At 34.0% G+C, this 24,158-nt stretch overlaps 1 protein-coding gene and 2 long non-coding RNA genes across 6 annotated transcripts in view; all 3 read left to right on the forward strand.

The window, feature by feature from the left end:
* Nucleotides 1–24,158, forward strand: part of LOC146913579 (uncharacterized) — a 61,463-nt gene that overhangs the window by 34,082 nt on the left and 3,223 nt on the right. The window lies entirely within an intron of this gene.
* LOC146913581 (uncharacterized) lies at nucleotides 6,807–7,676 on the forward strand. Its single transcript, XR_015016284.1, has 2 exons — nucleotides 6,807–7,211; nucleotides 7,312–7,676. It is a non-coding gene; the product is annotated as an uncharacterized LOC146913581 (long non-coding RNA).
* On the forward strand, nucleotides 16,699–20,773 carry LOC146913582 (uncharacterized). 4 transcript variants are annotated; one of them, XR_015013659.1, is made up of 3 exons: nucleotides 16,702–17,161; nucleotides 17,795–17,919; nucleotides 19,758–20,100. It is a non-coding gene; the product is annotated as an uncharacterized LOC146913582 (long non-coding RNA). The 4 variants fall into 4 exon arrangements; XR_015013660.1 differs by having other exon boundaries at nucleotides 16,703–17,161; nucleotides 17,801–17,919; XR_015013658.1 differs by adding an exon at nucleotides 20,466–20,773 and having other exon boundaries at nucleotides 16,722–17,919; nucleotides 19,758–19,840.

The following is a 24,158-nucleotide window of genomic DNA, read 5'->3' on the forward strand; positions in this document are numbered from 1 at the left end:
GAGCAATTCCGCAATTTACGCATGGATGAGGGTACGAAAATCTCTGATCATTTTAGTACTTTGAATAATATTGTTTATGAGTTAGAATCTATTGAAGTTAAGATTGATGATGAAGATAAAGCGTTAAGGCTCATTTTGTCCCTTCCACCTTCTTATGTTCATCTCAAACCTGTTTTTATGTATGGGAAGGAAAGTTTGAGTTTTGAAGAAGTTGCAACTAAAATTATTTCCGAAGAAAGAAGGATGAAAAGTGATGAAAGCACTTCATCAGGCTCAATGTTGTTAACTAGAAGTGGGGCAAATGGGAAGAAGATCCATGCAAAGAATAATTCGTGTTGGAAGTGTGGACTGTCCAGGCATTTAAAGAGAAATTGTCCAGGTGGAGCAGTTTCTGAAAAAGACTCTGAGGCAAGTGCTAGTAATGTCTCCCTTGTTTCGGGAGATGATAATGATCTTTTCTAGAAGATTAAGCATGTCCTTATGGTATTTCCGCTATACCATGCAAAAGGACAAGTAATTGCTAGCGGATTCAGAACAACACACGGGCATTGGTTGGCATTGATGCAGGGTGTGTGGTGAGATATGTCGATTGCTGAAGAACTTCCTGGAAGCCAACATGGGAGTTGCACCATAATCTTTCAGCAAGGTTTCGAAGTGAAGAAATTCTTGGAATGTTTCAGTTTCAAGTGAAGTATACTCTTTATGGTGGAGTATGATTGTCGGTGTAGACAATGGAAGCGGATCTTGAATAAAGAAGGAGGTTAGAAAATATTAGTTATTGGTGATTTTTATGTCCCACATCGCTTAGTTCAATGAAGCTAGGGGAAGACCAAGGCTATATATTGAACCTAGTTTCTTTGTTTTTAGATGCACCAGTCAGTAGCACTTTAAGCTTATATCTGACTTAGTTTAAATATTTGCTCTGAGAGAGTGTGGGTGTATTGGGGCATTGGGTGAGAGTTAGAGAAGTCTATGTGTTGTAACAATTTTCACATAGTAATAATTCTCTGGTTGTCGGTTTAGACCACGATCGTGGTTTTTCTCCGGTTTTGGAGTTTCCACGTTATATTCTTGTGTTGTGATTGTGTTGTTGTTTATTTTTCTTCTTCAGCCCTGTTATTTCCCAACAAAAATGACTGCAAAAATCACTAGTACAAATTCATACAGATCATGAATACAAGTCAGTAATCAGTGATGTAAAATGGTTAGATTTTAGCTATTATTATATTTACTTTTTTTAGAAGAAAATTCAATATTTGTTAGAGACTAACTTTAAAAAAAGGATATGTTTTGTGTGATTTTTTATTCTGTTCATTCATGTTGACTTTGATTAAGGTTAATATATACTAAGTTTCAAATCAATATTGATGGAGTTCAAATTTATATAACATGAATGAAGTTAAGATTTATATAAATAAAGTTAAGGTTAATTTTATCTTAATTCATGAGAGTATATGTGTTAACCTAGTGAAGGAAAGAAAAAATAAATTTTGAGGTGAACCTAATATATTTAATTTCAAAATAAATAAAAGAATAGTAAATATAGTTTTACCTTAGTCTAGAATCCGTGTTAACCGTCCCGCAAGTGTAGCTCAGTTGGTAGCTACCAGAGATAATTTATGCAGGGGCTGGAGTTTGAACCCTGAATTCTCCACTTCTCCACACATTATGTGTGTGAATCTAGCCACTAGGTTGCTTGACCAAAAAAAAAAAAAAAGAATCCGTGTTAACCTAGCGTATTTTACCTTAACACGTGCTTATTTATATGAGCAATGCTATACATCAAGAAAGATTTTATCAAGAAATATTCAAGAATGACATGGCAGAATAATCATCCTTAGATTTTTATCAAGAAATTGTTCCGAAATAAATGTTAGCCAATAAAATCTCAGCCTGGCCGGAAATCATGGGGTGATGGGTGTTATGTATTTTTTTTCCTAAAATCTAAGAGTGATTATTTTGCCATGTCATTCTTGAATCTTTCTTGATAAAATCATTCTTGATATCTAACATTTTCCTATTTATATATGACTTGTAACATCCAAAGATTCGGAATGTTAACTAGAGAAATTCTTTGTGAAAAAGACAAATATTATTTTTTAATGATAAGAGTAATTTAAAAGATAATTATTTTAAAATAAACGATGAAATAAGTATTTCAATTTCAATTTTTTAAAATTGTAAATCAGAATTTTCTTTCATCTAAATATAAAATTCCTAAAAACAGGACTCTTGACCTTTTCTACCCAAAGACGCACCCTAGCATGCCATAACAATGGACGCTTGTGAGAACTCTCTCACCAAGGCATGCCAAAGGTCCATAAATTTGGGAGCCTTCTACTGTACATTGTTATCATTATCTTATTTCAAAATACAAAAAAAAAAATACAAACTTGGAAGTCATCACACCAGGGTAATGAAGTAGCATTAGAGTTCAGAAATTCAAGCCGATTTTTCGATAAAGTGATCTTTTCTTCGGCATCTGTTTCTTTTTCTTGCACCACATGGACCACCTTCTTCGGGGCCTTCTCTTCAAACCATAGAAAGTGTTCGGGATGAGAAAATATTTACAAAGACTATTCAAGTATCTAGTTTAATGCCAAAATATTTACAGGTAACTATTACAATTAGAAATTGGAGAGTATGAGAAAAGGTGGCATAAAAACTTACAATGAATTCGAGTCTAAATCTGAACTATATTTCTGAACTATATTTCTCAACAGAATGAGAATGAAGTTAAGTTTATAAAGGTGAAGACAAAAGGGAGTTTAGCTAATAATTGGTCTGATTAGCTTAATTTAGGATAATCTGAACTATAAATCATGTTTATATAGTGTATAACATAAGAAATATATTATTCATACTTTTGAAGAATTGAGTTTAATTATCATTCACCATTTTTATTTATTTTCAATAGCTCTCTCTGCTATTAAATTCCATGGTATGTTCCAACTCACTTATCTTCTTTACATTTGTATGATCTATATATTTATACACAAGCATACAAACATAACTAACTGGCTAAAATTTCAAACAATCATAACAAACTCATAACTACCTTGTGTGATAAGCAACTAACTTGTCAGACAAGTAACCCTATCAAACTTGAATTATCACTTCCTCATGTCATGTAATTGTGGAATTTCATATTTTTACTGTATGGTGTACTGTACTTATGGCAGTTCATATTTTTAGTGTATGTACCTACTGAAGTGCATGTTCCATGAAATGTAAATTATAGTGGCGTAATGTTCCTCGTTAAAAACCTTTCAGTTTTGGATGCCACTGGTTATGCTCCGCTGCAATACGCCCACTGCTTTGTGGCCAAATTGCCACAGTGGAACTGTTACATGTTCTCTGAAGTGCAGCATGATATTTATTTATCAACCTATTCCTAACAAAATTTGTAAAGAGAAGGAAAAAAAAATAAATTCCACGACAAGAATTAAGTGCAATACTTTTTTTTTTTTTTTTCCTTTTTTGAACGGAATTAAGTGCAATACTGAAGCACTACAAAATCCATAAATCTTATTACATCATAATTTGAATAGACTCAATTACAAATGTTGAATGTTTAAATTGAAAGGAGGAAAATTAAGACGTCAACAAGATGTTGAGACAGCACAAAGAGGCCAACCTAGCAATGGTCAGGGTACAAGCATCAACAAGTTGATGTTATGGCGGTAGAGACATAAACTTTTTTTCTGGTAAACAAAAAGAGAACTAAAAGCAAAAACAAGAAAGAAAAAGGAAACTAATCCCTGGCGAAGACTACTCCCCACATATTTGCATAGAGCATCCATGACAAAGCCGAAGGCGGGTTAGACAATTGAACCAAAGAGGTGGGAGAATTAGCTACCATATTTTCTAGCTCATATGTGTACATGTTACCTTCTCTAAGAGTATATATGCTCGAACGTGACGATCCAATCCTTGGCAAGCAATTGACGAACCAAAGATATTTCATTTGCAAACTGATGTTGGATAGAGATGCCATCTTTGATAAGAGTAACGGATTGAAGCGAGTCTGAATATCGTTGACTCTTTTATAACCGACATCCCAAAAAAGATTTAAATCATGACATATAACTAAAATATCTGCACGAAGGATTTTTTTTTATAAGATAAGTGCAAAATGACATCCAAAAAGAAAGCCTTTCAACTAAGTTGGTACCTTGCTGTAACTCATAAATATTATTAAAAAAAAAAGGAAAAAAAATATAAAAATTGGGGGACATAAACTTAACCCAGTAAAACCACACAAGACTGTAGGTCGACCCTAAATGGTTGATACAAAAATGAGAACAACACATAAGTGTATCAACCTCTAATTAATCTTAAAACTAACTAAAGGTCTTCGATGCGGTGATTGATCCCTCAGTCAACACGGAGGCGGTTCATGTACCATCAACCCCTGCAACAATGGCAACAAGCTAAACGATATTTCGAGCTTCACAGTCCAAATAAAACAAAGTGAATGGCGATTAAACTTGGCGTATGAATCGTCTGCCAACACAAAAACCATTCAAGATCCATCAACTCCATGCACGCTGCAAGCATTAATGACTCTTTCGAGTCCACACCATCCTATGTCAAACAAATGATAGCTGGGATACAAAACCACGGAGTACACAAGTTTGAAATTACCGAACCCGTGTGACCCATCTTCCCATGCATGACTAACACAATCCAAAAACATTGAAACCCTACAAATCTCAACAATTTGTGATGTAATCAGGAAAACAAAGCCAAAAATGAATCACAATCATCTTGCAAGTGAAACACAGAACCGCCGCATCCAAGGAAGAAAACAACGACTATAAAATTACTAAAAACACAGTCCAACAGTGATGCACATCTACAGCCACCGAGGATTTTGACAGCAACCACCTGTTCTTAAAGAACCGACCCTTTGAAGTGCCATTAACCACCGCGAATGAGGTAAAACTAGACTTCTACAGGTTGAAAAACCATCACCAATCAGGAACACGACCCACGTCGAGCCACCAGATTCGACGACCTAGGAAATGAAATCCAATTGTGATTACAAGCGCTCAAAACAAGCTGGACACCTGAATCCACCAAGACAGGAGAGAAACGGTGTCTTGTCGGTGATGGAAAGGCGTAGCTCGTCGCACCACCACTACTTGCAGCTACATCAGAAATAGATTTGGAGGGTGAGGAAGGGCGACAGATCCGAGGGTTAGAGAGAAGGCAAAGAGCGGGTTAGTGAAAAGGGTTAGAGAGCAACAACAACAATTAATCATAATCTCCACGAAGGATGCTAGCAACACCCATTGATTCAAGCAGTTTATTTATTTTCAAGTTCCATTTTTGTATTCCAGCATTTTATTTATTGTCAAATTTTATATTTTTGTTCAAGTTTTATATTTATGCTCAAGTTTATGTCATACACTTCTCTAATATTTTGCTTGTTGAAGCTTATATATTGTCAGACTAAGGACGATTTAGCGACTACACCTTGAATTACTTATCCCTTAATACACACACACACCCTCCTGGATTACCATGTTGTTGATTGCACTTAAATCATTCTACGAGGATGGTTTGATCCATAGTCACACGGTTCGTGGTTCGCTTCGGTACGTGGTACGAATTCGGGTACGCGGTACGCAACTCTTAAAAGAATTCGGTACGCGAGGGGTATAGAGAGTTGGTACGTTATGGGTTCGTGGTTTGTTAAAATATAATAACTTGTATACTAAGAATAAAAATATTTTTTAGTTTTTTCAAACCAACAAATAGTAAAGTTATCTATCCTTAATATAATAAAAATATAGTTACAAAAATAAAGATTTTGAAATATTTATCCTCAATATAATAAATAAGATAACCACATAAAATATTTAAATAAAGTTATTTTTGAAGGTCAGTTAAATAAAGTTGACTTCCTTGTAACAAAAAAAATAAAGTTGAATAAGTTTTGTACCGAAAAAAAAGAAGGAATAAGTTATTGTGAATCTTGAAAAGTGAAGAGAAACCTTGTAAACAGAGAATACTGTAATAAATAGGTATTGGAAATTGGCACTTGTTTTGGACTTCGGTAAAAGAACGCATGTGGTTGTTGTTTGGCTAAACACAAACTCTTTTCTCTTTCTTAACACTTCATCTTCATCTGCAGAACAAAAGGAAAAAAATTCATCTTCTTTGAATCTCTTCTTTAATTCTTCTTTCTCCAGATTTGTTGATTTATCTTTCAATTTCGATTTACAATTAACAAACGAATGATGAAAACTCATGAAATTGTCCCTTTTCTTCACCCTAAACTGCAATTCAAAACTGAAAAAGGGAAAAACTGTGATATTTTTTGATCGGTTCTCTCTTCATCTTGCCGGTACGTTGTTTACTGCGAATTCAGACACGAATTCAGACGAACCAGTTCGTCAAAGTACCGCGAACCGGTACGCGCGAACCAATTCGCGGTTCCCTTGGTAGGCAGCGAATTCTGTGACTATGGTTTGATCAGTTGAATGGATTATTACAAGTGATTGAAATGATTCACTTCTAAGAATCTTTTATATCTAATCCTAGCAGTCATCCTAACCCTAATCCCACTTACATAACCTAATTTTTTGGCTCCAAATCTTTTCAGCCGTTAGATTAATCTCTATTGCTCAATTAAATTGGCTTCTATTTTATATAATTAATTATAATCGATCAGACTACATTCTCTTTGAAACTTCCCCATGCCATTAATAACGATGTTGCATTTTCCATGCACTTTTCCAATTATCAACTACCTGTTGTGTCTATATATATGCACTTTTCCATGCAAGCATTCTTTCACTCCTCGGTTCACATACAACACTGTAAGGATGACCTTTTTCTTTTTTTTTCAATTACTGATTACCATTTCCAATAACTCACTAATTATCATTACACCCATTCATATTCCCTCATCGTGATTTTAATACCAAAACACTCAAACTCCAACTTTCATCATATTCTTCAAAAATTTCAGAATAGTAAGCGATCCCCTTTTATTTTCTTTCTTTTGCTTCATCTTTCTTTTCTCAATTTTGTTTGTTTCAACCATTCATTTGTGTTTTTCCATTCTGCAGTGAAAGAGACTGAAGAGGTTCATCAAACTTCAGGTATGGACATGATTTTGGGATTTCCAATCCATTTCATCAACAATGTTGGTGATATTTGAAGGGGTTGCTTCAAACATTGATAAAAGTTGTGAGAAGGTACCACCTAGAATCCCATTTATATGTTTATTTATTTCATCTTATATTACATGATTTGTTTGATGCTAATTTAGACTGATTTTTGATTTAAATCATTCAGAATGATGTTGAGGATAAGACTCCATCCACGTTGTGCATATTAAAGGAAAGATGATGTTTAGTGATTTTGATGTATCCACCACCATTGAAGAATGTTCTACTCAGCCCTTCAACCACAAAAATGCCGAAGTTTGTTGAGATTAAGAAGGAACTAACTGAGTAGATGTTTTTAATTTTGAATGCAGTTGCAATGGGATGTACTTGGGGTTTGATGTTGTGTACTCATTTGGATGTTTAGACTTTTTTTAAAAAAAAAAAAAGTATTTGGACTCTTTTTAATTCCATTCTGCTCAAATTGCAGCATCATGAGTTTTAGTTGAGTCTTGGGACTCATTTTTGGTTTAATTTCGTTCGGTTCAAGTTGCAGCCTTGGTATTATTGCAGTTGTTTTTCATTTTTTTTCTCCACATTAATTAATCAATTATGCTACACTATTATATTTAATCGATCCATTGATTCTAATTGTTTCTATTACAGCTGTGGTTAATTAGATACACATAATAGTTGAAGTTCATGTTTAGATTGAATGGGATTAAGCTAAATCATGACTTGCTAAATCATGACTTTTGTATGGCTTTTCAACTTTTATGCTCGGTAATTTATCAAATCACTTTTTAAATTTTTTAACTTTTTAACAAGTTGACAATATATATAACTCTTTTATAAAAACAAATTTTATACTTGAACATACTTAAAAATAACTAATCTCTATTGATGATCAAATTTTATTGATGATCGAATTCTCATTCAAAAGTTTAGAAGTCTTTCAAGTTTTCATATTCACTTAAAAATAACTAATCTCTATTGGGAAATTTGTGGACTCATATGGGTTATCTTCTCTCGACCGAAAATCTATAACTTTGTGATTTGAAAACTCATTTTTTTAATAAAAACATATATCTGTCCATACTTCCATACTTATTTCTAATCCTTATTTCTAATCTTTGAGTACAATGCAAACCTAATTTGCACACCCCTAACCCTAACTCAATTTGGCACCACCTAACCTGAATTAAATGTGGTTTACACATTTTGCTTAGCAGTAATTAATGGCATCAGTTCATTATCCTTTGCTATGTTAAACTTACACAACATGATTTACGCACACTTAATTGATCTTTATGCTGACAAATGTACTGCCGCCCCCCTATATTTTACACACATGTGGTTGTAAACAACAAGATAATTAATATTCTTTTTTGTTTACCAATGCCCCACCTCTTGCACCTCTTGGAATTTTAGCCTTGAAACTGTATCAGCATTTAATTTTAAATTTTGAAAACTATGAGTTAATGCATTGAAAACGTTCTTAGTGTGCTCAATTCATCTTCTTTCAACACATGAAGCAATTACTTTTCTCATGGTGCCATGGTGGTATCAGCTAATGATTTGTGATGTCATTATCATTTTGATTAGTGTCTGGCTGTCTGCATGTACCTATCTACCTCAAGAGATCATTTTAAATTTGAAGCTTGAAATGGAAAGATTTGGTTGAGAAACTAATGTTGTATCACTTGAATTTATGGTCAAATTTCTAGAAGTTTTTTTTTTCTCTCACTATATTTGCAAAGATGTTTGGAGTTTATGTATGATTATTGGGCAAGCTTAATGAAGCATTGTCCATGAATTCCTTACTACTTTCCTCTTTTTATTTAGTATATTTGTAGTTTTTGGAACTCAGTTAATAATAAAGATAGATTTTTTATATTAGTATGTCTATATTTTTTTGTGATAACACAGTTAATGGTAACAATAATGGCTCTTAGAGTCTTATTGTCTGTTACGTGTGTTTGTGGTTTTAATCCAATTATTTTTCGAAATTTGAAAATGATTATAGCAACTCTTATGAATTAGTGTCATGGTTAAGACAAAAGTTTACAATAGCTTTGCTTTGTATTTCTTCAAAAAAAAAAAATAGTCTTGCTTTGTATTTCAACATGGTAAGACTCATTAAAATTGTTTTTGGTTTGAAGTCTAAAGTGATATTTTTTTAACCAATTTTCATTCAAGGTTTATATCTGAAACTTTTGAAAAATATGAAAGACTTAAGTTATTTCCAAAATATTTCTAAATTAGCTCCTCAAAATACATTTTTTTTTAAAAGAACAACGTTTATATGTTGGACTAGGTGAAGAGAAAACATATTTGAGTAACGATACTCCATATTGGTGCAACTTGGATAGTGATATAGTTGATGATGTTCATAAATTGTTGAACACAATTTCTTTTTCTTTTTTTTTTTGGTCAGTGTTGAACACAATTTCTACTTCAGGAATTCCAAACCGTAAGTTTAGATTAAAGTTTGAGTGCAAGTCATGCTATTAAGAAATGTAGATAAAAAATTAGGATTATCCAATGAAACAAGGTTCATAATAAGAAGGACGGGAAAAATATGTGCTTGAATGAAATGTGATATCTGAAAGCAAAATTTGTGACAAATTTTTTTTCCCATGCTATCTTTGACACCTTCTGATATAAGAAATTCTTTCAAGTTTCAACGAAGAAATTTCTTTCAGTTGTTTCATTTGCAATGACTATTAATAAGAGTCATGACGGTTGCTTAGACATGTTGGAATATATCTACCAACTTCTGTATTTTTTCTATGATCAATTATACGTTGCAATTTCAAGAGTTAGTGCAAGAGAATGATTGAAGATATTCATAACTGGTGAATACGGTAAAGAAACTAATGTAACTTTGAATGTGGTATATAAAGAAGTATTTCATAATTTATAATAAAATAGGTTAAATTCCTAAAAAAAAAAATAGGTTAATGTTATACGACTTATTTAACATCAACATTTTAATATGGTATATTTTATTTTTATAAATTATAGTAAATTCGACCCATGCAACGAGTTTGAGGTATTGGTGAAGAGGAACAACATATGCATTTACTTGACAAAAGGATGACATGCTCTTCGAGATTTTTATAACATTTTTTGCATGAAGATGGTGTCAAAATATTGCTGGTAGATGGTGTATGCGTTAACAGTACTTCAAACGTAGTATTTAAAGAAGTATTCCGTAATTTGCAGGCATGTAAAAACAAAATGAATATTTGTACTAAAAAATGATGACATTAACATTGTAAGTCGTAATTGAGATATTAAACTTTTCTTTCGTCTACTACATTTAGTATGTATATGACCCGTGCGGCAGCACGGGTGGAAAGTCTAGTTAATTCAACTCAGCAATCCTTTCAAGTGGAATGGTTAGGTCTGCAATCAATGCGATTTGTTAAAATGTAAAATATCATGTTGAATCGGACTCAGAAGGGAGATGCTGCTTTGAAGTGCAAAATATAATGATGCGCTTGCAAGACTGAATCAAGTATCTAATCACTTAATAGGGGGCAATGTCAATGGACTACATTTGAGATTTTATTTTCGGAAGAAAATTTAATACTCCCTCCGGTCCTATTTATAAGAGAAATTTTGGTCAATAAAAGTTGATGTATCTTGTTAACAATTTGGTCCAGATCCATCAACTTTTGTTGACCCAATTTTCTCTTATAAATAGGACCGGAGGGAGTATTAGTTTGAGACTTTTAGTTTGTTAACAAATACATTAAGTATGTTCTCGTGAACTTAGTTCAGTTAATAGTGACAATACATAGTTTTGGGTTCAAACCTCGATCACCACAAAAAAAATACATTAAGTGTGATATTTCATTCTATTCATTAATGTTTGACTTTCCCGATATGTTTGGTTAAGGTTAATATATATATATATATATATATATATATATATATATAAGTTTAAAATCAATTTTAATTGTATTCAAATTTACTAAAACGACGGTGAAATTAAGATTATATAAATGAAGTTAAAGTTAATATGTGCTTAACCTACGAGAGTATTTGTGTTGACATAGTTAAGGTGAAAAATGACCTAAAAAAGTGTCAATGATGTGAAATAACATGCTGCTTCCATGAAAATTTTGAAAAATATCAACCTTAATTCTACTAATTCATAATTTTCGAGAAGACGGCGGCCACGTAAGTAAATTGTTACAACCACCATATGTGCAAAATATCTCAACTCTAAATTAACAGAGAAATACGTAAAAGGACTATAACGTTTTTTGAATACAAATAGATCTAGAAGTATGTCTTTTATTAGTCATTTTAGCTTTTAAATACGTTTTTTTTTGCAATCAATTCAGTTCTCTGATGCGTTTTTAATAGAAAGACAGATTACTTTTGTGCATAATCGAAACTAAAAATGTATTAAGAATTTGAGTATAATATGTACTTCTCAAAACAACAAAATAAGCAGCCATTAACAAATAACATATATATGACTAAAACTTAAAGGTAGTACATATACTTCACTGATCATAGTGGTAACCTTTTGTTTTTTAATGGACTATAACTCTGTTGTTTTTTCGATTTAAAAATTATACCGAACGAAATTACTGGGTGAGTCACGACCAGGTCGCTTTCTTTAAGAAGTTTCGCGGCAGTACCCTAGTTTGTGCAAGGTAGACTAACAACCACGCCGTCTCCAGGATAAAACAGCCCAGATCACTGTTACAAGTATACACTGCATAGTATATAGTCGCTCGAGAATTACACCTCAAAATATGGTTCAATCGTTTGATCGAAGCCACTCGATACGGTACGTAACCGCTCTATTTGAAACCGGCGGGACAGAAAGGAGTAGAAGATGAAGAATGATTCGTTAACACAAATCGGAGGGAGAAGAGAGAAACCGCACAGGAAGCATCAACTGTGAGATTTGATGTAAAGAATGAGTGGGGCGAGCTCTCCTTTTATAGGCAGAGTTCGTAACAAAAAATGAGTGACTTGGGGATTAAGTCTGCTTAATCCTTAAGCAAACGCGTTTTGTTTCTTAATTGGATATATCTGGAAGTTTCTGGGTACGTGTTTTGGATCGGGTCGGATTGTAACACATTCATTTGTTACGCATAACGCTTTCGTATAGTGAAAAATTAATTAATTAATTTAACATTTTCAAGTGACAAAAAATATATATCATTTTTTTTAACCCACGACCCAAGCCCAAGCCCGGCCCGGCCGGTCGGACGGCGTCGTCGCGCGCGTGATATATATATATTTTGTAAGCGTTCACCCGTTCACGGCACACCCTTAGAGGTCACCCCACCCTTATATAAACACTTACTAGTTGGGGTGACTCTCCAATGTGGGACATTTTTAAGTCACATACCCACAAACTAGTTTCTCATAGTGTTTTCTTTCTTTCCAATTTTCTCACTAGAATTAACTAGTGTTCCAACAATCCCCCACTTGACTTCAAAATGGTTTCGAGAAATAACGTAAAACGTTTCCATAAGATTTGCTAATATACAAAGGTGTCGCCAACAACTTGAACCTTTGCATAGTGGAAGGTAATCTGATTTAACAAGAGTTGCTTACAACATTATAGAATCCACACACAAACCTTTTCATAGGTGTATTCTAAAAGCTCGTGCGTTTTTATAAGGCCCTGCACGTGTATCTCGGTTTTAACGAATGCTCTAGGAATTCTGCCTCTAAATTCCATAGGACCGGCCTAAGTTCCACAGTCGTATAGGTGAGTCTATCAAGGGTACTCCTGTAGCTGTGTACCCCACTCAACATAGAGAATAGATCTCATTAAGAGTTACTATTACCTCATCCTTCTTTCGCTGTAGGATCATGCTTTCTATATTCTTTCTCTCATAGCATGTTCTACCACTTCATGACTTGTTCTTACCCATTGAACTTAAATCTTGGGATCTCCAGTCATATAGGTCGGGTTACCATCATTCAGTGGGCTATAGACATTAGTCCCATCCTACTGGATGTTTCTAGGACTTTCTCTCTATTAAGTCCTTTCGTCAAAGGATCAGCTAAGTTTTCATTCGTACGTACAAAATCAACTCTAACCGCTCCATTAGAGATACACTCTCTAATCGTGCTATGTTTTCGCCTTATCTGTCGTCTCTTACCATTGTAATAACGATTCTTAATCTTTGCAATAGCCGCGGTACTATCGCAATGAATTAACACAGTCGGTAACAGTTTCTCCCATAAAGGGATTTCAGCTAGCAAGGATCTTAGCCAACTTGCTTCTTCACTAGCAGTAGCTAGTGCTATCATCTCAGATTCCATTGTGGACTGAGCCAGGATAGTTTGTTTCTTAGACTTCCAAGAAACAACTCCTCCAGCTATGCTAAATATATAGCCACTGGTCGCTTTGGAATCATCCGACAAGGGGTTCTAATCTGCATCACTGTACCCTTCAAGTACAGCAGGATATATTTGATAATGCAGTCCAAATGTCATAGTCCCTTTCAGGTATCTCATGACTCTCTCAATAGCATGCCAATGTTCCTTGCTTGGCCTACTTGTAAATCTGCATAAGAGTCCCACGACATAGGCAATGTCTGGTCTAGTACAATCAGTGGCATATCTGAGACTGTCAATGATGCTCGCATATTCAGTTTGTCTAACACCATCTCTGGTGTTCTTAAAAAGTTTTACACTTCGATCATAGGGTGTGCTTACAGGTTTACAAGCAATGTAGTTGTATTTCCTTAATATCTTCTCAACATAATGAGACTGATCCAAGGAAATTCCTTTATCTGATCTAGTAATCTTGATGCCAAGAATTACATCAGCTTCTCCTAGGTCCTTCATATCAAAGTTGTTACTCAACAGTGATTTCACAGAATTTATGGCAGGAATGTTTGACCCAAATATGAGTAGGTCGTCTACATATAGACATATGATAGTGCAAATGTTTTTATCATACTTGTAGTAGATACATTTATCACTTTCATTCACTTTGAACTCATTCGAAATCATTAAGTTGTCAAACTTTTCATGCCATTGCTTAGGGGCTTGTTTTAGACCATACAGAGATTTGTTTAACTTACATACTTTGATTTCCTGTCCATGGACTACAAAACCTTCAGGTTGTTCCATATAGATTTCTTCTTCCAACTCACCATTCAAAAAAGCAGTTTTCACATCCATTTGGTGTACAATCAAGTTATAAACAGCAGCCAAGGAAATTAGTACCCTTATGGATGTGATTCGAGTAACTGGTGAGTAGGTATCAAAAAAATCTATATTTTCTCTTTGTCTGAAACCTTTGGCTACAAGGCATTCCTTGTATTTATCAACAGTTCCATCAGGTTTCAGTTTCTTTTTCAAAATCCATTTACAACCTATTGGTTTGCAGCCTGAAGGCAGTTCAGTCAAATGCCAAGCTTCGTTAGACTGTAGAGAATCCATTTCATCATTTATGGCTTCTTGCCATAAGTCAGCATCCAAGGAAGACAAAGCTTCCTTAAGATTTGATGGATCCTCTTCTAATGTATTGACCACATATTCAGGTCCATACTTTTAGCAGTTCTTGCTCTCTTACTTCTTCGAAGTTCTGTTACATCAGTTATGATGTTCTTATCACTATCCCTAATCACCGGAGTGTGATCAGGTGTAGTGTTCATATTTGTGCCCCCACTATTACCCCCACTATCTCTCGATAGAAAGGGAAATTTTGTTTCATAGAAATCAGCGTCATTTGATTCTATGATCACCTTAGCCTTTAGGTCATAAAACCTATATGCTTTACTGTTCAAGGCATACCCAATGAATACACATTCATAGGCTCCACTTGCTAGTTTGACTCTCTTGGGATTAGGAATCCTTACATAGGCTAGACAGCCCCATGTTCGAATGTAAGACAAATTTGGTTGTCTTTTCTTCAAAATTTCACAAGGAGAAATTTTGTTCTTAGTTTTAGGTACTCTATTTAGCACGTAGCTAACAGTTAATAAAATTTCCCCCCACCAATGAGGTGCTGCACCAGAATTAAGCATGATGGCAACTACTAACTCGGTAAAGGTTATATTTTTTCTTTCCGCTTTACCGTTCATCTCAGGAGAGTAAGGTGCAGTTGTTTCATGAATGATTTCGTGCTCTTTATAATACTCATTGGATGTGTGTGATAAATATTCAGTGCCTCTGTCACTACGATAGCGCTTGATTCTTTTATTGAATTGAGTTTCAATTTCCTTGACAAATATTTTAAACGTATCAAGCACATCACTTTTGTTTTTCATTAAATACATATAAGTGTAATCAGAGCTATCATCGATAAAAGTTATAAAGTATCTTTGCCCGTTTCTAGTCAAGTTACCATCAAGTTCGCATATATCAGAATGTACTAATTCAAATGGTTCGGTTTCTCTTATTACAGATTTATGAGATCCTTTTGTTATTTTTGCTTGACTACAAAACTGACATTTTTCAAATTCATTCCAAGATAACTTAGGAATTAAACCGAGATTGCTCATATTAGAAATGATTCTTTTATTAACGTGACAGAGTCGTGCATGCGAAATATTAAAATCACACAACATATAAGCAGAAGGAGAAATTTTATTCATAATATTCAACTTAAACATAACATCAGTAGCATACCCTTTTCCAACAAAAACCCCATCCTTAGTAATAGAGTACATATCACATGCTATGATCTGTTCAAAACCAGCCTTATTCAATAAAAAACCAGAAACTAAATTCTTCAATATGCACTACTAGAAAAGTTCTGAATACCGACGGAATTTAGAGACGGATTTTATTCCATCTCTAACAGAGACGGAATTAGAGACAGAAATTTATTGTTAGAGACGGAAGTTTATCTTTAGCATTAGAGACGGAATCTAGAAACGATTTTTCCCGTCACAACCATATTCCGTGACTAAATCCGTCTCTATTAGGTCAAATTTCACTTTTATAAGGTCAACAATTGTTCAGAGACCCCATTTAGAGACAGAATGTTCCGTGTCAAATGAGTTCCGTCTCTAATTCCGTCTCTAATGAATAAACATATTATTAGCGACCAAATTATTCCGTCTCTAACTAAAAGATATAAACTAAAGTAATTTTTCCCTGTGTTGGCTCCAAAGGCTTCATTTCACTAAAGGTCAAAATTCCCTCCAATATTTTTCGATTAAAAAAGGCATCCCTCCAACACTTCTCCTCTCAAATAATTCACATATTTATTTATTCCACTAAAAAAAATACATTTATTTTAAACTTAACAATATAATTATCATGTATTGTAACCAAAAAAAAATGTACAATTTTTTGTTTAAAAAAACTGTCAATGTTCAATTATAACCAACGATGTATTAAATATGAAAACATAAACGGTCATTTTTATTAATTAACATGACAACACATAATTGAATATATGTGTAAAATAATTTTATGCAATCATATTTACATTATAAGTGTAACATCCCGATAATTTAATTGTATATTTTATTAATTTTTGATGTTGTTGTTGTTGTTGTTGTTGTTATTATTATTATTATTATTATTATTATTTCCCTTTTATTTTGCTTCTCATTTATCTTTAGAACAAAACACCACACGTGTTTCTTTTCCCATCAATTGTTATCACTCTCTCTTTCTCCAAAACAACACACATACGCTTCTTCTTCTCCATGACAACCTCCACCATAGCAACTTCCAGTCACTGCTAATTCTCCGTCCGACCTCCTTTGACAACCCCACCGCCACCATTGAGTTCCTCTCTTCCTCCTCTTCAATAACCACTAATTTATTTTTAGATTGGTGAGATTTTGAAAAACCCCAATCACCACTTTCCCTCTCAATTTCGGCCACCATGAGACCGTTTTTGAAAAAAATAAAGTGAAAACCTTCTTTCCCATGACGATCTCTACCAAACCCCTCAAATTATTTCTTGATCGGAGTATTTTCACTGGTGACCACCCTGCCGGAGCTAACCTCCGCCGCGTTGGGAATCGTCTATGCCGCGCCGGAAAACGTGATTTGCGACTATTTCACATCCTTTCCTTCTTTTGGTGAGTTTCATATTCTACCTTGTCTCTAAATTAATTTTTAAGAGATTTAATTATTTATTTTCGGATTTTGGTGAAATGCATAAAATAAGACATGTTATTTTTGTCAAATTGATCATTTTAAACTTCCTATTAGGGCCTTGGTGGATATAATAGACTAAGTTGTTATAAGAATACTAGTTAGTCCCATTTTATCATTGAAAATCAAGGTTACATCAATATAAAGTTGGAACTAGATTCTTTTGAATTGTTGTTAAGAAATGTTGATGAGGTTTAGATTGGACACCAGATATGTCAAATTCAAATTTTGAAATGGAGATGATTTTTAGTAATTTATGAATCAGAAAGCTTATGTTTCATTTTTAAAGAATGCTATGTGAAGTTGTTTTGATCAAATTGGCGTTTTAAACAACAAAAGATTATTTTCTTGATGTTTAAACTTTTATCTTGCTCTTAGTTCTTATTTAAGCTTTAGAGGATAAATTCTTTGTTGAAAACCGAAACACCTCTTTTCCTTGCATATTAGAATCACACCGTCTTTTAAATCAATTCACCCTGTTAGATGTTAAAATTTATGTTTGGCCTCTGATGTGATTTTATTACTGTTGTTTGTGTTGGACCGCCATGATATGCAAGCGTGAGGTTTCCCCGATTGACTATAATAACTTTGGCTCCGGGGCATCTTGGAAGCATTTTGGAATCAGAGCAGTGAAGTCAGCGTTCTGTAGTTGCTACGCGGGAGAATTCGGTAAAGTATTAAGGTGGGGGCTGATTAACCATTTAGGGGTATTTTGGGAATTGAACTATTGTGTGATTATGAATATTTGAATCATTGCTTGTTTGTTTGAAATATATGAAGTGCTTTGATTGAGTATTTTGTGTTATTATCTGCTATTTGTTGTTATGATTCATTGCTTGTTTGTTTGTTAATTGCTTGGTTTTGTAAGTTGTGCTAATTGTGTTATGAGTTGATTATTCGTATTGATTTCACAGTTTTGGTTTGATCACAAGAACCATTAACCATTTGGAATCCGCTTTCATGAATAAGGTTTCCCACAAAACCTTATTTATGTCACGTAGTTAGGCTCTATGTATAGCCGGTAAACTTGTGTCGTCTAAGTCATTTAGGACTTTCTTGTTATGTGCATTTGTTTTCGGACTTTGATCCGAAAGGATTGGAATGAGTTAAAGGTCGGTATCAGTTATCCTTTCGCATTGAGTCGAGATGTTTTGAAATAAGGATTTTCCTTTTATCATTTTAATTTGATTTGTAATTGGGTGTTTGATATATTTCATAGAAGTTAACTCCTTTCTCCAGTGCCAGGTGAAACTGTGTTCTGTTGTTGTCGCACTTATGTTGCTATTCGTTTATTTATTCAATAGGAGTAGAAATTGAAATAGGAGGCAAAGGGGGGGTTGTAGAGGAGGAAAGAAAAAGTTAGGTTTGACTGGGGAGAGGATCAGGGTCTCTCAAACACCTTGGAGGATGACTCATACCATTTCATCTTCAACCATGGGATCTCCTTGACCAGAGTAGTATCACATATTGGTGTAGGTTATGTTGTTAACAGTGCTGCAATCACAGAATAGCAGAACGGAAAGGACCTCTGGTGCAACACTTTTAGCTTGCTATCTCTTGTTGATAAGCGACAAATAGTAAAAATTGAGTACACTAGGAGAAATAGGATGGTATCATGTCTAACTTTTGTAACTAATCGTTTAGTTATTGGCTAAGAGTAGAAGCTAGAATAGGAAGGAAATGGGAGTGGATGAGGAACGAAAAAGTTAAGTTGGATTGGGGAGATCATCAGGGTCTCTTGAACACCATGGAGGATCACTAATATCACTTCAGCTTCTACCATTGGATTTCCTTGACCAGAGTAGTAGCTCTGGAACAATGCATTCACTGTTTTTTTTAATCACATATTGTTGTAGGTTGGTGCATATGTCCATCGATATTTGTTATATTATGCTTAAATGATTTGTCCATTCAATTGGTATTGATGTACACGTTGCATTTTTTGCTTTGGGCCATTGAAACTTGGGTTCACCAACCAGCAATGGCTATAATGTTTGTTTAATGGAAATAGATGGAATATGGGTTCACCAACCAGACTGACTACCTTCCTGTATGTAGCAGCTGTTACCTATTTGTCTGAAGCTTTTTTACCTCATGTTGTCATGGTAATTGAGTTCCTATGGTTATACTATATTAAGGCAAAACAACACTGCCAGTCTGTAAAATTCTTGGCATATTTTGGCATAATGTTCTAGCTTAGTTTGGAATTTTAAAAATAGTTTATTATTAAATATTATCACTTCAATTTAGTTTCATTTTTTGTTTTTATGTTTTTATGATTATGATGATATCTTCTACAAATATTTTTTCATTGTTAGATGTTGATTTTTTAGTGCAGTTTAGATTTTTAATTGGAAATTGAAACTCATGGAGTTTAATATTTTCACCAAAATTATTCAGGTGACTGAGTTGTGTGACTTAGGGTCTATTAACTTACTTTGATTTGGTTTTATGCATCCATGTATTTGATTTGATGATTGAGCCTAACTATAATGTAACATTTTTGCCTTATGCTAACAGATTTTGCCTTATGGAATTGAAACTTGGATTAGAGATGGCTGTGGTTGGTAGGGAATTGAAACTTGGATTAGAGAACTTGAGAGGTACTAAGCTCCAATACTCATTCTTCTCACTTCCTTCCTCTTGATTTGTCTAATGTTAAAGCTGGTGGATTTGGTGACATGCTCTCTTTATCCTCTAAACTCTCAAGTTCAGAATTTTGGTCTTTATTCTTCCCTTTTCTAACTGCTAATATAAGTTTTTGGACTGTTATGACTCTTAAAGTGGAGATTTGTATTCCATAAATCCTTATGTTGCTTACTATTACTCTAAGGGATTTAATGTGGCAGAAATTGTGGCTCTAGTTGTTGGTTGTTTACTTCAGTTTCAGTTTTCTTTCTTTCAATCTTATCTAGCATTCTCCTTGTATTTATATTGGTGAAGATTGGTTATATTTATTGCATTGTTGCTCTCTGACCTATTTGCTTTATATGATGTGAGATATGAAGCTTTAATATTGTTGTTATTTAGGTTGAAAGTTGAAATGGAAAATGGTTGTAACAATTGTTACAAATAGTGGCAGTTACATAAATAGAGAGATATAGTTATTTAGGGGATATACTATTTTCTTTATATGATATGAAATATGAAGCTTCATATTGTTACTTAGGTTGAAAGTTCATCGTCCTTTTCAAAATACACAACTTCATGATATTTTTTTGTTCGTAGGCTAAATTCAAAGTTGCTTGCAAATGATGAAGCTATTATTAAAAAGAGCTTCAATAGTAGGGGGTCTTTGGCATTGAAAAACGCTTAGTTCAAGTTAAGATAGATGTATACAACCTTTGGCATTAAAAGTTGCTGCTATGGAGGCTAAGATTGAAGCATTAACTATTGAACTTGAGAAGAAACATAATTGTATGAATGTACTTTTGAATCATTAACTTTTGATATCAAGTGATATTTTGTTGTATGAGTCTACTTTCATGTCACTTTTGTAAATTTGATGTTTATCAAAATATAATTGGGACATTCTTGAGAATTAGATAAACATAATGAATATTATAAACATTATTTTAGTACTAAATTTATGGAATATTATGGCAGAATATATATATAAAAAAAAAGGTTTTTAGAGACGGAATTGTGATCCGTCTCCGTAGAGACGGAATTTCATTGAATAGAGACGGATTTTATAATTTTTGGGACAGAGTTTAGAGACGGAAATATATTTATCTGAGACGGTGGTTTCCGTCTCCAACTGCGACGGATTAATCTCTTCTTTCATTTAAACATTGGCGACGGATTATATATATTGGTGACGGATTTAATCCGTCTCTGATAGAGACAGAAATTTAAATTCCGTCTCTAAAGGTTTTAGAGACGACAAAAACAACGACGGACCTATTTCCATCTCTGATTCCGTCTCAGACATGTTTAGAGACAGATTTTTCCTGTTTTAGAGACGGATTTTGCCCGTCTCTATTCCCAATTTTTCTAGTAGTGATGAGAGTCTTCCCGGAGGTGAATTTCAGCTCCACATCTCCGATTCCAGCAACTTCAGTGGTGTGGGAATCTCCCAACATCACCTTCTGATCTTCAGCAGCAGTGTATGTCTTGAACATAGCACGTTCATAACAGACATGGCGAGAGGCACCAGTGTCTATCCACCAACCATCAGATCCACCCACCATGTTGATTTCAGCTATCATTGCATTATACGGCTGCTCCTCATTTGTTGTCAAGTGAGCCTGAGCTTGAGCCGGTCTTGTAACACCCTAATTCCCGACGATAATTTTACATAATAATAATCATGGTTTTAACGAAAAAGGGTGCCACACACATTCATTAATCATACTACGTAATAAAATAATAAAGAATCAGATACAACAGCGGAAGATCCTTCATAAAAATTTCATTATTATAAAAATATCTTGTCTTCAAAATTATTTAAGAAAAATAGCATAAAACATCAAAATTCTTAAACTTCATAATTCAGGGACATTCAACGTTTAACCCAACCCAGTGTTACAGATCAGAGCACGTATTTATTCGACTACTTTATATCACAAATAGTAACTACAGGAGTATATCCATGTTGCCACCTTCTAAGCGTCCCGCAAAGCTAAAACTCCTCGTCCTGAGTGTCTGTATCCCAAGGATACAGACACCAAAATACACAAACAACAACAAAGGGGTGAGAATTCACAACATAACATATATTGGGGTACATGAATAGTAAAGAAGATAATCTTATCATCATTGGTCCTCCATTCACATCATCATCAATTATTCATCATATCATCATCAATCATTCATCATGATACTCATACAATTTATTACATAAACATCATTAACACATACATCTTATGCACACCTTTAACACATACCATATTCACATCTTTAGCACATATCACAGTTCACCTATCATGACCTATATGCAACGTACTTCATTCCTAGACCTACATGCATGCCGGTACCGGATCCTATCGTCATAATAATGTAGTTCAGAGATGTGTTACTGAAACATACATTTCGTCATTCGTCATTCGTCATTCGTCATTATGCAGTATGATATGATGCATGAAGACTCACCAAACATCATTTAGAAAGACACATAAACAACACATCATCTTTACGTCATAGTCATTCATCATTATTCATATTTCGTCATTCTTCGTCTTTCATCATCTTAACAATCATAACGTCGTTATACATCATCATTAACACATTATCGTTAATTAACGTCATATGTTCATCTGATTATATCTAACTCATTCTCTTACTAGAACTCATGTCATGTTTAGAACCTACACTCATCCTTGGTTTCTTCTACATTCTCTGCACCATTTACTCCTAGTAACCTACCTCATCCTTCATCCTAGGTCTTTATGATTTTTACTACTCCCTCGTCTTTCCTCCTAATAACTTCTGTCCATACGACTAGACTTATTAAGTCATAAGACCCTATTGTCAGTTATTAAATTCATCATTATTATCGTCTATTACCTAAGTCCTCTAACATCATACACTAATTTTACTTGGTTTGTACTTTTAAAAGTATAGTTTAAATCATTAGACTCAATCTTTATTCTAAGTTGCTTCTATTATCTTTGTCCCTTGTTTATGAACTATTCCTAAAACAATCATCTTTTCTTATCTTATCCCTTACCTTTCTTCTCATTCATCTTACTATCTTCTATTAGATTCATATCCTGACTCACCGCTCTTACTACCCCTCACGCCGTTCATTTAATTCGTACACAAATTCCTATCTCATTTTACATTTCATCCTAACAACCCCAACATTGTAATCAGTTCCCTAAATTCATCCTCGTTATTTCTATCGTTATGATCTTTTATCATTAATCATAAGTAACTCGATATTCATCACATCTTTCACCACATCTCTCTATTTAACCTACTCCTCTCTAATCCTCATTCACCTACGCCTCATCGTGTGACTCCTTTCCGCATCTACCTGACAACTTTCCTAAGTTCACACTCTTCATATAGCCTCATCGCTATATTCATTCCCTTACTATAATTTACTATCATTTTCATATTTATTAGTTCATGAATAACCCTCTTACAACTCACTCTACTTTCCCCTCAAGTCTTTCATAAGCATCTTTATTTACGTCGTTCATCATCATCATCTTACTACATTTATACTATCATCATACCTCATCATCTTATAACGTGAATATCGCATCCGTCGGTTAACATCATATCTACATATTTAGATCCCACATCCATTCTTAATTTACCCTCGTTCTCTTCATCTTTTACTTCTATAGACACATTATATCCTTCATCCTCAATCACTATTCCATGCTCCACATAATGGTTTCCATCTATACATCTAGCTTATTACGTTCTTAAGATCCTATCTTCATGTATTAGTCCCTCATTATTGTCGTCTATACCCTAGAATTCTATCTTCGTATTCTTGGTTTGCTATAGTTCATGTTATTTCTAACTAATCTTACCTCCACCTTTACTCTTCTCTAATACTTTTGATGACCATCTTATTTTAAATTCATTATGGCCAAAGGAACTACTCCTATAACCCTTAATTAAATTCATCTCATTTAAGTTTATTGATTTGGGGCCTTACTATACCTCTTAGGAACCTTTTGGAGGCATACAAATAGGTCAAAAATAGTCTAAGTCTACGGTGCATCGTGGCACGTTGAGTTTCCATCGTGGCACGTTTGGACAGCCTAAAAATGGTTTTGTTTCTGGAAAAATCGTGGCACGTTGGGATTCCATCGTGGCACGTTCATAGTTCAACAGACAACATCAGATTTTCTACCTTTCACGTTTTCGTGCGTAAAACCTAAACCGTTAATCCGTTTTCGATGCCGTTTTCGCCTACGCGCTCCTGACACTAAGCTCTATCATATTCTACAGAAAAAT

This window comes from Medicago sativa, chromosome 6 (assembly GCF_051527215.1).
Source record: "Medicago sativa cultivar Bolivia chromosome 6, Bolivia_mono, whole genome shotgun sequence".
Taxonomy (NCBI): domain Eukaryota; kingdom Viridiplantae; phylum Streptophyta; class Magnoliopsida; order Fabales; family Fabaceae; genus Medicago; species Medicago sativa.